The sequence below is a fragment of the Garra rufa genome, chromosome 2 (assembly GCF_049309525.1).
Source record: "Garra rufa chromosome 2, GarRuf1.0, whole genome shotgun sequence".
In the NCBI taxonomy this organism is placed as follows: Eukaryota; Metazoa; Chordata; class Actinopteri; order Cypriniformes; family Cyprinidae; genus Garra; species Garra rufa.
Window position 1 is genome coordinate 41,935,302 of NC_133362.1, and position 13,363 is coordinate 41,948,664.

Below are 13,363 nucleotides of genomic sequence, written 5' to 3' on the forward strand. Positions count from 1 at the left end.
CTCTTTTGCAGTTTGTAATATCAGGACTACCAGGCACATGAACAGTTTTTCCCCCAGGCAATCCACCTTACGAACAGTTAAAATGTTCCTCCCATTGTGCAATAAAAATGTGTGGAATAATCTGATATCTACTGCTACCACCTCCACCCTAACACATCCCTGCATTCCATTCTATCATCTATAGCACAACTGTACATACCACCTATTTATTTGTCTATTTATTTTTAACAAATTATTATTATTATTTTTATCTTTATTTTGTCTATTTATGCTCACATATGTGTATTTTTCTTATTCTCTTATTTCTATTGTCTGTGCGTTGTCTCTGTGTTCTGGAAGCTAATAACACTGAAACAAATTCCTTGTTTGCGCAAGCATACTTGGCAATAAAGCTCTTTCTGATTCTGATTCTGTAATGTAGCTATCCTTCAATGTAAACCGTCTGCAAAGTTGTTAATCAAAAAGTGCAATTATACATATATTTGTCTCTCAAAAGAAAGAGTCAGCTCCGAATCGCCTTAAAGAGTCGTTATATTTTTTAATCTTTTGCCTGTTACCGATATACGTCACTAGGTAAGACATTAGCATAATGCCTACCTGCTGCAAAATATGAACAGTCTGACCTGCCCACAAACAAACAATGGCCAATTCTTTTGGATTCTAATCTTGTTTATTTGGACTAACAAGTGTTTCCAAACCATAACCTGTAAGTACGATTGATACATTATGTGTACATTCTCAGTTGAGTGCTCAAAATATATATATATTTTTGTGCTAATATGTGATGTATACTCTAGTGCAGCTTCAGGTTTCCAGATAAAGCAGGATAATACTTGCTGATATAGTTCTGAAACACACTATTTCGTAAGAATGTGTTGATTAATGTAGACTGTCGTTGTTCTTACACTGGCAATTACAGGATTAATGCAGGGAGTAAAAATCACGGTAGAGAGAGACAAGCGAGTTGTAAACTGTATTGTTTCATCAGTTACTCACGTTAGGACTCGGCTAACGTATCCACCATTATTGTTTTGTGAAGTGTTTACAGTTTAGCAGCTAAACTTTAGCTGTGGGTTCGATGTTTTTATGGACATGATTTTTTTATGTCATTATTTTAAGAACAGATTATATTATTGTTTTATGTAAAGGTGCATGCTAAGGTTGCCAGTTTGTCACAATAAAACCCACCCAATTGCTACTCAAAACTAGCCCAATCACGTTTTGAGGGGGGTTCCCCATTAAAAAGCATTCCGGGGTACAAAATGCATGCTATTTGTGAGGCTTCCCCTGGTAAATTTGCATTCCAGGGGCTAAATATGATATTATTGGGGTCACTTTAACCCAAGACAACAAAAACAACCGCAGACTAGGCAACACAGATGGTAGCGCTCGCTAACTTGCTCAAGTACTCCTCTCTAGTCACAACAGGTTTGGCCAGCTGACCAATCAGAACAGAGTAGGCTTGTGGAAGGGAGGGGTTTACAGACATTACGCTCAAAATGGATTCGAACAAACGGTTTTGAAATGATGGACAAATGATTCCATGTATAAATTTATATTCTGGGAAAATTACAATGTTTTCTGACCTTAGATGCATTTAAACCTGTTTTAGGACACTTTAAAAAAAAAACATATGACCTGCTCTTTAACTCAACATGAAATTGAGTTTTACCTTCATAATCTGACATTTTAAACAAGCATATACAATGAGGAAAGTAATTCTGATCTAGATTTATCCATTGGAAATTCAGGGGATTTTGAAAAAGTTAATGTTTAATGTGTTAAAAAAAGTGTTAAGTGTTAAAAAGAGAGATTTGTGATGTGAGCTGATTTAAGACAAATTAGAAATAAGATATCTACTACATGTTAAAGTGTTCGGACTTACAGACAGAAGTATGAGTCTCAGTCAGAAGTGCCTGAAGCTTTATTGCGAGTTGGGTTGAGGTTAGAGGGTCTGAATATATATGTAGTACTAAAATACCTAAGGCAAGTCAGTGCACTCTGTGTGCATCCTGGTAACACCTACAGCTATTTTCTAATTAGGAAACAGTCATTAGTGGAAAAGAAGCTGTAGAATAGTAATGCAATAGTGAAATCTGTAATCTATAGGTCAACCTTATCTTATATATGCCTGAATAATATAATACTAAAATATAATAAAGCATGCTGGATGGATACATCCTGGCAGGGCTGGTCATTTACATAACTAAATCTAACCCTTTGATCATTAGAATAACCTGTCATTATGGCTGTCACATGAGAAACAATGGCAAAACAGTAGACCATTTTGTTTAGAGTTATGATGAATCAAGAGCAGCCTAATTATTATTAATAGCCTGAGGGGACGTGGAATATATTAACTGAAAAATCATACATTGCAGGTTGGCTATGAAACAAAAACTCAGTTTATTTATCCTGTGCATGAAAATGGCAAGCTTGTGTATCTGAAATATTTAGACAATAATTGTCGATTACATCATGTGATCATGTGACAATCTTAATTGAATGCATTGCAAAGAACTGTGGGCTCAACAGTGGGCTGTGGGCTTTTTGGCCTCAATCCTGTAATATATTAAATGATCTTCATTTGGTGGCATTTATTCAGCATAACATGCTATTAAAATATCTAAATGACTGACAGCCATTAATTGAGACAATTAAATTTTTAAATTACAGTCATTACTGCAGTCTTACAGTGTCTCTTATTGTGATGGATGTGTCTGTATTTTTGAACAAAGATCATCAAAATGAGCAGTCATAGAGGTCAGTTTCATCATTCTCATCCAGCCGTTGATGATGCTTCCTTTCCCACTATCCGCTCGCCTTTAGCAAATGCCCATTTTGCGGGTGACTCATTATGCAGGCTACTGTATGCTAATTAATGCAATTTTTGAAGCTAATTGTGTGTCAGTTTGTGTGCCGCTATTAGACAACAGAAGTGATTGTAATTGCAAGATGAAGTGATGATAATTTGGAGTTTGGGATATTGCCTGAATGCCTGCAGTAAGTGATGCTTGCAATGTGAAACTGTACTTGTCAATCAAGATCTGAGATTCCTGAGGTCACTGCGCAACACTGCTATTTTTTTTCTTAACACTTGCGTCATATGAACATACTGGTTACTGCATTGGGCCTCACCATTCTTTCAGGATTTCGCAACATAAGACCCTATGCCAAGTACAAAAAATTTTAAGCTCTAAAAACACATGTAGAGAGCCTTGCTTTCTGCTTTATTCAGTTGCTCTCTATTTTGCTCTGAACATGCTCCAATACTAAAGGCTGAGGGGGCACTGAATGTTACTTTTGTGCAACAAAAAAAAAAGATATTTAAAAAAGTCTCAGTGTTTTTTTTTTTTTTTTTTATCTATATAATAAAAGTCAAAGAGGACTAATGGAGGTTTTGGAGTCCACTGACTTTCAATACTTAGACAAAAATAGTAATTTCTCAAAATGTCACATTATTCCACATAAGACAGTCAAACAGCTGCCAGAGTCTGACTTTTCTACCATTTCTCCCCAAATTCTCAAATTTGACTGTGTATATGAAGACCCTATTCATTTGACTTACAGATTTTGCATACAGTTGAGGTCAAAAGTGTACATCCCCCTTTCAAAATATGCAAAATGTAAATTATTTTACCAAAATAAGAGGGATCATACAAAATGCATGTTATTGTTTATTTAGTACTGACCTGAATAAGATATTTCACATTAGAGATGTTTACATATAGTCCACAAGAGAAAATAATAGTAGAATTTATAAAAATGACCCCGTTAAAAGTTTACATCCCGTTGAATCTTAATACTGTGTTGTTACCTGAATGATCCACAGCTGTTTTTTTTTTTTTTTTGTTTAGTGATAGTTGTTCATGGGTCCCTGGTTTGTCTTGAACAGTTAAACTGTCTGCTGTTCTTCAGAAAAATTCTTGAGGTTCCACAATTTTTTTTTGGTTATCTAGCATTTTTGTGTATTTGAACCCTTTCCAACAATGACTGTATGATTTTGAGATCCATCTTTTCACCTTGAGGACAACTGAGGGACTCATATGCAACTATTACAGAAGGTTCAAACACTCACTAATGCTCCAGAAGGAAAAACGATGCATTAAGAGCGGGGGGGTGAAAACTTTTTGAATTTAAAGATCAGGGTAAGTTTACCTTATTTTGTCTTGTGGTAAAAATGTAACTATCTTCTGTAGCTTCTGAAGGGCAGTACTAAATGACAAAAATATGATAAATATGAAAAGTTTTCACCCCCCAGCTCTCAATGCATTGTGAAGCATCAGTGAGTGTTTGCACCTTCTGTAATAGTTGCATATGAGTCCCTCAGTTGTCCTCAGTGTGAAAAGATGGATCTCAAAATCATAATATCACTGTTGGAAAGGGTTCAAACACACAAAAATGCTGGAAAACCAAAGAATTTGTGGGAACTGAAGGATTTTTCTGAAGAACAGCAGGCAGTTTAACTGTTCAGGCCAAACAAGGGACTCATGAACAACTGAAAAAATAAAAAATAAAACAGCTGTAAAACCATTCAGGTAACAACACAGTATTAAAAATAAAGGGGATGTAAACTTTTGAACAGGGTCTTTTTTTTAATTCAACTATTATTTTGTCTTGTGGACTATATGTAAATGTCTTTTATGTAAAATATCTTAACATTTTACAGATGTAAACTTTTAACCTCAACTGTACTATATAGTAAGAAAGCATACATATTCAGATGTGGAGAATGTTTTATAGAGTTCATTGCCCACATAAATCTGACAGAAAACAAGACAAGCAACTCAAAGTGATTTAATTTAAAGTGAACCAAAACCTAAAGTCTAAACTATATTTTCTTGTTGCTGCCTTCAAGTACTGATGCTTCCTTTTGGAAATGCAAATGCAGGTTTCTTTTAAAGTGATCATGATACATAGTTTGGAAATATTAAAGGTCACGATTACATGAGTTGGCATTTACAGAGAGTTCAATTTCATATTATACAATAAACACTCTTCCAGCACATGAGCATGTGCTATGTTAAAGTAAAAGCTGCTAACTGATCCAGGCATTGAAGCAGGCAGCTCAGATGTCTCTAAAATAATAAAAGGAGAATATGATGCACGCTTGCTGCCTGTTTAATGAGAGCAAACGTACACAGGGTTCACTCCAGGAGCTCTTTACATCACTAACTGCCATCTGACTAACATCATTCATATAGAAAAGAGCTTGTGTATGTGGGCATGTGTCACGGCTCCTGCTCTGTTTCAGATGGAAACACAATGTGTCATAGAAACAGACAAGTTGGCATCTAACTGGCACCCACAGTGGGCTGGCAGTGATGCCAGATGACATTGGCACACCAATGAGGGGTACAGAGAAAAAACGCACAAGCACCAAAGCAAGGACAAAGCTAGAGGCAAACATCACACATACACAGCACTTTCCTTGATCTTTTGAGAGTTCACTGTGCTACAAAACCATTGGCTCTTTCAAACCTCTGAGATGCCTTGTTAAGGAAATGGAATCTCATAAGTCACTCTGAATCCTCTACAAAGGTTGCAACACATTGTGTCATACAAACAGCATTACCCACACAGGATACATGTGCTGCTGCTAGTCAACTAGTCGACTAAACGGAACTGCAGTTGCTAGTTGACAGTGGACATTGCAAAGAGGAATTATCATTTGTATAATAACATTTAAGTGCTATTATTTATTTCACATGTAAAAAGAGTGTTTGCTTAACATGTAAGTACTAAGGGGTGCCTTCTACTCTGCAAGTTCTTCTGAATGATTCCAGCATTAAAAAAGTGTCTAAGTTAATTTTTTTAAGCATTTTTAGCATGAAAGCCTATTTCTGCCACTAAATAAAAGAAGAAAGGTCATTTTTTTTCAATTACGAGGACTCGTTTTCTTGCAATTGCAAGTTTACATCTCGCACTTCTGACTTTTTCTCAGATCTGCATGATATAAACTTGCAATTGTGAGTAACAAAGTCTTTGTGAAAGTGAGAATTGTGAAACGTAAACTTGAATTTCTGAGAAATAAACTCAAGCTTTGAAAGACATAAACTCGGAATTGCAAGAAATAGCTGCAATTCTGGCGTTTTCTCACAATTGTTCAATTGCACAAGAGTTCATATCTTTCTGACATTCATTCTGACAATAGCGAGTTTCAAGTCCAATTCTGAGGGAAAAAATAGACTATTTTCTTACAATTGCCAGTTTATATCTCACAATTATGACTATTATAACTTGCAATTGTGTTTTATTATTAAGTCAGAATTGAGACTTTATTTCTCAGAATTTACAGTATATCACGCAAATCTGACTTTGTAACTTGCTATTGCAAGATTATATCACGCTAATTATTTTTAATTACAGATCATTTTATGAATCTGTAATATTGTAATATAAACACTGGGTTTGTACGAGACTAGTCATGTGAATGTCTGAGAAATAAAGTCAAGCACTGCAAAATATAAACTCGCAATTGCAAGAAATAGCTGCAATTCTGACGTTTTCTCACAACTGCGAGTTTATATCTCACAATTCTGACAACTCTGCATTTCAAGTCCAATTCTGAGGAAAAAATTGACTATTTTCTTACAATTGTGAGTTTATATCTCACAATTCTAGTATTATAACTTGAAATTGTGTTTTATAACATCAGAATTGAAACTTAATTTCTCGGAATTTACAGTATATCACACAATTCTAGTTCTATTAAGCAATTATGACTTTATAACTCGCTATTGCAAGATAATATTATGCTAATTAATTTTAATTACTTATTTTTTTTCGCCACGGATCATTTTATGAATCTGTAATGTTGTAATAACATTGGGGATGCGCGAGACTAGTCAACTAGGTGACTAAACGGAACCGCAGTTGCTGGTCGACACTGGAAATACTAGTTGGCTATAGTAACTGACATTGCAAAGAGGAAATATCATTTGTATAATAACATTTAAGTGCTATTATTTTTTTCACATGTAAAAAGAGTGTTTGCTTAACATTTAAGTACTAAGGGGTACCTTACACTCTGCAGTTTCTTCTGAAGGATTCCAGCATAAAAAAGTGTGCAAGTTTATTTTTTTAAGTTGATCATCTGATTATTTTTAGCATGAAAGCCTATTTCTGCCACTGAATAAAATATATATATATATATATATATATATATATATATTTTTTTTTTTTTTTTTTTTTTTTTTTTTTTCAATTACCAGGGCTTGTTTTCTTGCAATTGGAAGTTTACATCTAGCAATTCTGACTTTTTCTCAGATCTGCATGATATAAACTTGCAATTGTGAGTAACAAAGTCTTTGTGAAAGAGAGAATTGTGAAATATAGACTTGAATTTCTGAGAAATAAAGTCAAGCTTTGAAAGATATAAACTCGCAATTGCAAGAAATAGCTGCAATTCTAACGTTGTCTCACAATTACGAGTTTATATCTCACAATTCTGACAATTGCGAGTTTTCAGTCGAATTCTGAGGGAAAAAGAGATTATTTTCTTACAATTTCAAGTTTATATCTCACAACTCTACTATTATAACTTGCAATTGTTTTATAACGTCAGAATTGAGACTTTATTTCTCATAAATAACAGTATATCATGCAATTCTGACTTTGTAACTTGCAATTGTGAGGTTCTATTAAGCAATTCTGACTTTATAACTCGCTATTGCAAGATTATATCATGCTAATATAAACTGCTAGCCAACACTGGAAATACTAACTGACTAGTAATTGACATTGCAAAGAGGAATTATTATTTGTATTCTAACGTGCTATTATTCATTTCATATGTAAAAAAAAAAAAAAGTGTTTGCTATACATAGCCCTAAGGGGTATAGCAGAAGGGTGGAAAATTGTCATAGAATTTTCAACATTGTTTTTGTTACAATATATTGTATACATTTGTACTATGAGGCCGCTGAATGCTTGAATCTGATTGGGTGACGAACATTCCAAGGTGTGCATTGTTTTCAGGGAAACGCACGGTGAGCATAGTTCCAGGCAGCTCTTGACCACATTACATGTCTATATCACTTCACTACATGATTTCAGTTATTTCAAAGGCTCTTACAGCCTAAAACAGCAAAATAACCAAAACCCACAATGACACTGGCCAAACAAATAAATACAGTAATCAACAGGATAAAAATGACAGATTTTTCCATGTTTTTGCCACAAAATTAAGTTTTATTATGTACGGAAAGCATATATTATATTTCTCCCACTCTCTCTCCCTAACAGATGCACACACATACAGTTGGCACACACGTTAGCATACGCGCTAATGTTGTTAGCGCTGCTCTGACTATTAACAACCTAAAAACTACATGACATTTCTCACAAGTGAGGTAACAATGGCGCTGTTCCTGAAGAAAATTAACTAGAGATGCACAGACTCAGAGAGGTCATTCACAAGATTAATCTCTCTCTATCTCTATATACAAAAATGACGATTTGGTGGACCTCTACATAATCAGTAAAGTTTAAAGCTCAAGTGTATCATTTATTCACCAAATAGAACTGCAACAATAGTTTTCATTGGGTTTTCTGACCAATTTCCCATCTAACAGATGGCATTAAACCTGGAGCCATTGGAGTCAATGTGGCAGCGTCGGCCAGGCCAGATGCTCAAAAAACAGAGTAATGTTTTAATAGTACCACAGTGACACAATGTTTACACTTTTCTGGGGAATCACCTATGAATGGTTTACTGACTGTTATCTCTGAACATTCAGATAAAAACACTATAGCCACTGTAATGTTAACATAATATGATACAATTGGCAAAATTGCATGATAATTAATAATTAATTAACAGTCCCTTTTTATTTTTCTATGGGCTGTAATGAAGCCACAGTCAAAAATGTATTTAAGACAAAGTAAAAAAATCAATTACAGAAAACAGCAATAGAGCTAAAAACTGAAGTACATCTCAAACAAAGCGTCACACTTCAGAAGACTTTAAATCTAGGAATCAGAGTTAAATGGATCAATACTCGTTCTGAAAGAAATGCTTCTACTTTTAAACTAATTCAAACAAGATGAGAGTTTTGAGTGAGATGTGTTTTCGTTCTTGCGGACAGGGAAGGCAGAAAGGGCAAGGATGACATGGAATGATTGGCACCCGCTTTAAGAAGATTACCAATATGACACTTCAAAATTACGTTAATATAAGTTTGATGGGGACACTCAAAAATGATACAGAAGTCAGTAAACACCAAAAAAAAAAACAAAAAAAAAAACAGTAGGGCTTGTTTATGAAATATGAGCTGAATTAATTATATATAGATGTCTAAATATAAATATATAGATAGTATAGAATGTCCATGGCATGTTTTGGATGCCCATTTTGAATCATTGATTAGGCAGTTCTACGAACACTGTTTTTGCTATTTTTAGTAGCTCCCCAAATATGGTTATGACAGTGTTGTATGTTATATGCTTATACTGCTTCTCAAATGTTTCACACAGAAATTCATTCTGTTTGTGTTTCATGAATGAGGCCTATTGGTGGAAGACGTGGCCTGGGGGACAGTGCTTGTGTAAACAGAGACAGCCGTCTAATATACCCCGCTACATGATGAATGGCCTCATCCATCAAAGGCAGAGCCCCACCATCCTACAGCGAATCAACTTCACTCTTAATGTGCTGCTGGTTTGATGTATGCTGCTTATTTTAATACTGCATCCTTATTTCAGAGAAAACCTTCATTCCCTCCCTTTTCCTAAGCTTATGATGAAATGTGATGATTAGGTTCTAAACAAAAAGGTCTGAACCACTGCCACCGCTACCGCATCTTGCTATTTTAGGACACAGAGTAGCAAAAATAAATCATCCTGATAAATTCGGTCCTTTTTTAAAGAACGCATACACAGAAACTACTACAGGACATCAGCTAAGCAACCATGACGAGAAATTCAATCAGTAGACAACCAACATCCCACAAAGATGTGTAAAAGGCCAAAGCCAATTATGGTGATAAATAGGCTCGGCCTACACATCAAATTAAACAACATGAATCTACAAAACGTTTAGCAAACACAAATAACAGTAACGCTACTGGACAGATACTTCTGATTGTCTAAGGGGGAATTCCTCTTTGACTGTGACAGCGGTCTACAGTAGACCTTCCGTTTCAAGGAAATATGTTCTACACTTAAAAGTCTATCTTTATTGCACCAAACAGTAGGGCTGGGAATCTATTCCAAAAAGAATAGATTCCTCAATTTCGAGGCACTGGGAATCAGTGCAAAGGTTCGAATCAATCCCATCAAGGGGAAAAGACTCCTCTTTCAGAGCCTTATCTATAGGTAGCCTGTCAAACAGAAGGATGCATCCTATGAAGTGAAAGTGAAGTGAGTGAAAGTGACGTATTGTCAAGTATGGTGACTCTGCATTTAACCCATCCAAGTGCACACACACAGCAGAGAGGAGTGAACAAACACACACACACTGTGAACACACACCGGAGCGCCCGGGGAGCAACTGGGGGTTCAGTGCCTTGCTCAAGGGCACTTCAGTTATGGTATTGAAGGTGGAAAGAGCGCTGTTCATTCACAATTCCCACCTTCAATTCCTGCCGGTGTGGGAATCGAACCAGCAACCTTTGGGTTACAAGCCCAACTCTCTCACCATTAGGCCACAGCTGCCCCCATTAGGCTGCATATCCCAGCACACAAAAAAACTAAATGAAAATGAGCCTTCCGTTTAAGAAACACCCGTTAATCTGCCTCTTGCTCACTTATAAGTGATAAGTGATCACTATAAATAGTGATTAGAAGTCTGATTTGTTTCCACGAAAAGGTTCTTTTAGATAGATTGTTTAAAAGAACCAGTTCAAAAATTTTCGAAAAAAACTATTTTAGAGGTTGTCCACAATTTTGAGCACTGCAACAAAATAGATCATGACGTGATCAAGGGTCTTAATCTTATTTCTATTTTAAAGGGGTCCTATTATGCTTTTTCACTTTTTGAACTAGCCAGTGTGTGGTGTGTATGTTTGGGCATAAAAAAAAACATCTACAAAGTTACAAATCTCAAAGTCCACTTCAACTTCTTCCACTTCTTTGGACTTTGGCGTTTGTTTTCCTGATGCTATGATGTCACAACGTAAATCCCGCCTACGGAAATTCAAATCGTTGGCAGGTGGGGGATTCGCCTAACTTTAGCCATGTATTACGGACAGCTGCTTCTGGGATGCTTCAGCAAGCCGCAGGTCGGCTCGTATAAACGCGAGCATTGACTAAAGTGTTCGCAAACTGCTACGATAGCCGTGCTGGATTGACGTGTGTGGAATAGAGGGTCGCACGCAGATCCGCGGCTGCTGTAAACACGAACATTGACTAGAGCGACGATCATCTGTGGACACGTTGGAGCCGTGCCGTAGACGTGTGGAGTGTGTGGTAAGAGATTTATTTACAGTGTAGATAGCTTCACTAGCCTAAAAAATGCTGGAGCTGGTTTCGGTCATAATAATTAAATACATTAGCACAATAATAATAATATCATGTATCAGCGATCTCACAGGCTGATGATAGGACCAACACTACTGTAGCGTATTGTTTACTCACCTTTTATGCATCCATATGACTTCCTTCTTTCAGACGAATGCAATCAGTTATATTAAAAATAATCCTGGCACTCCCAAGCTTTAGAACGGCATAGACAAGTGTTTCTGTCCATCTGTCCAAAACAAGTTGATCCATAATAAAAAGTGTCTCACATGGCTCCTGGGGGGTCAGTAAATGCGGTCGGATGTGTTTTTGTAAGAAAAATATCCATATTTAAAATGTAAGAATCACTTAAATCTAGCTTGCTGCTTTGGGAAGGGCCGTGGCAGGACTGATACGCCGTCTAAGCTGTTCGCCAATCGCAATGCAGTGGGACTGCTAACAAATCAAAACACATTTGGTTTTCGGAAGGTGGAGCTTCATCAAACCCGGAACTAATCGAGCCATTTGTGCCAGCCTGAGGAGAAAGCTATTGTAATAACGTAAATTATGTGAATAATTATGCGTTTTTCGAACCACCAAGCATGAGAGCATGTTGTAGTGCACCCCCAAAACCAAATAAAGACTTTGTAAAAGAGCATAATAGGACCCCTTTAAATAAAATGCTATTTTTTTTTATCTTTATTCTTAAAGAAAACAGATCAGTGGCTGAGAGCGTATCTGATTGACAGATAAACCATGAGCTCTTATCAGTGATTTTTTGTTTCAGTGTACGGTTGTATGTTAATTTTAAGCAAAGAATACAGTTAAAGTAAACATCATTCAGCTGAATTGTGCACATCAAGATCAAACCTGAATGTGCTTGCATGACATGCAAGAACAAACCTTGGTTCTGCATCATTTATAGCTCTACTATTTAATTTTCACTTATTTATTTTTGAATCACTTTTTTTTTATATCAGTGACGGAAAATTTGAAGGCGGTCCGTCACTTTGACAGATTACACTGCGAGTGATCTATTGTAACTTGACTGTAATTCCCACCCCTGTCAAGTTGGTTGCAAGTGTGGCAGCAGAGCATGGGATCCAGAACAAAAACGAAACTGTCACGAATTGTTTGCTTTTGCTGTCTTTTGCTAATCAGTTTGAGTACGCAAAGGCGAGTACCTAGTTTAAGCCAGTGATCTATCACGCCACATTAAAGAGCGCCAAAACGGTATTTATTGCTTGAATTTCCTAATGAAACAGACAGAATTTGAAATCTGAGACTTTGTTTCATATCAAAAGTAATAAAGCACAGAACTTTATTGGATGGGAGGCGCACTATGTTACTGTTACATTTATCGACTAAAAACAGCACAGACCAAAAGATCGATTAGGATTTAATAATCAATATTGGTTCATAAAAATTTGAATATTAAATTAAATGTAACAAAAACAAAAGCAATTAAATGTATTATAATTAAAATATGAAAATGAAAAGAAAAAGAAAATTTTTACGACCCTGTCGGTCAAAACAAGTTCTAAAAAAGTCTAATGCAACCTCTGCTGTTTGGATACAATAACTAACCAAATTTTAAGTAATTTAAGAGCAAATATGCAAATATTGAAACTGAATGCTGTCAAAAGGCTGAAAAAATATGAAGATAAATTGTTTTGCATTCCTACTCACATTGGTTGTGAAATGTATTATTACTTAGAACTTCAAACTACATTACAAAAAGTCATTTTTTTATGTGCCCCATTTAAAAGGAACAAATCAACCACTGAGCAAAACAACAGCGTCGTTCATTTTCCTATTTCTCTCATCCTTTCTACTCTTTCCCTTTAATCAGCAAGTCCCACACTTGCCTGTCCCAGATGCTGCTTTAATATCACATTTTCCCCACAGTTAATGTCAGCCGCAA

General features: G+C 35.9%; 1 protein-coding gene across 1 annotated transcript in view; it reads right to left on the bottom strand.

The window, feature by feature from the left end:
* Positions 1–13,363, bottom strand: part of LOC141325954 (calcium uptake protein 1, mitochondrial-like) — a 40,706-nt gene that overhangs the window by 3,798 nt on the left and 23,545 nt on the right. The window lies entirely within an intron of this gene.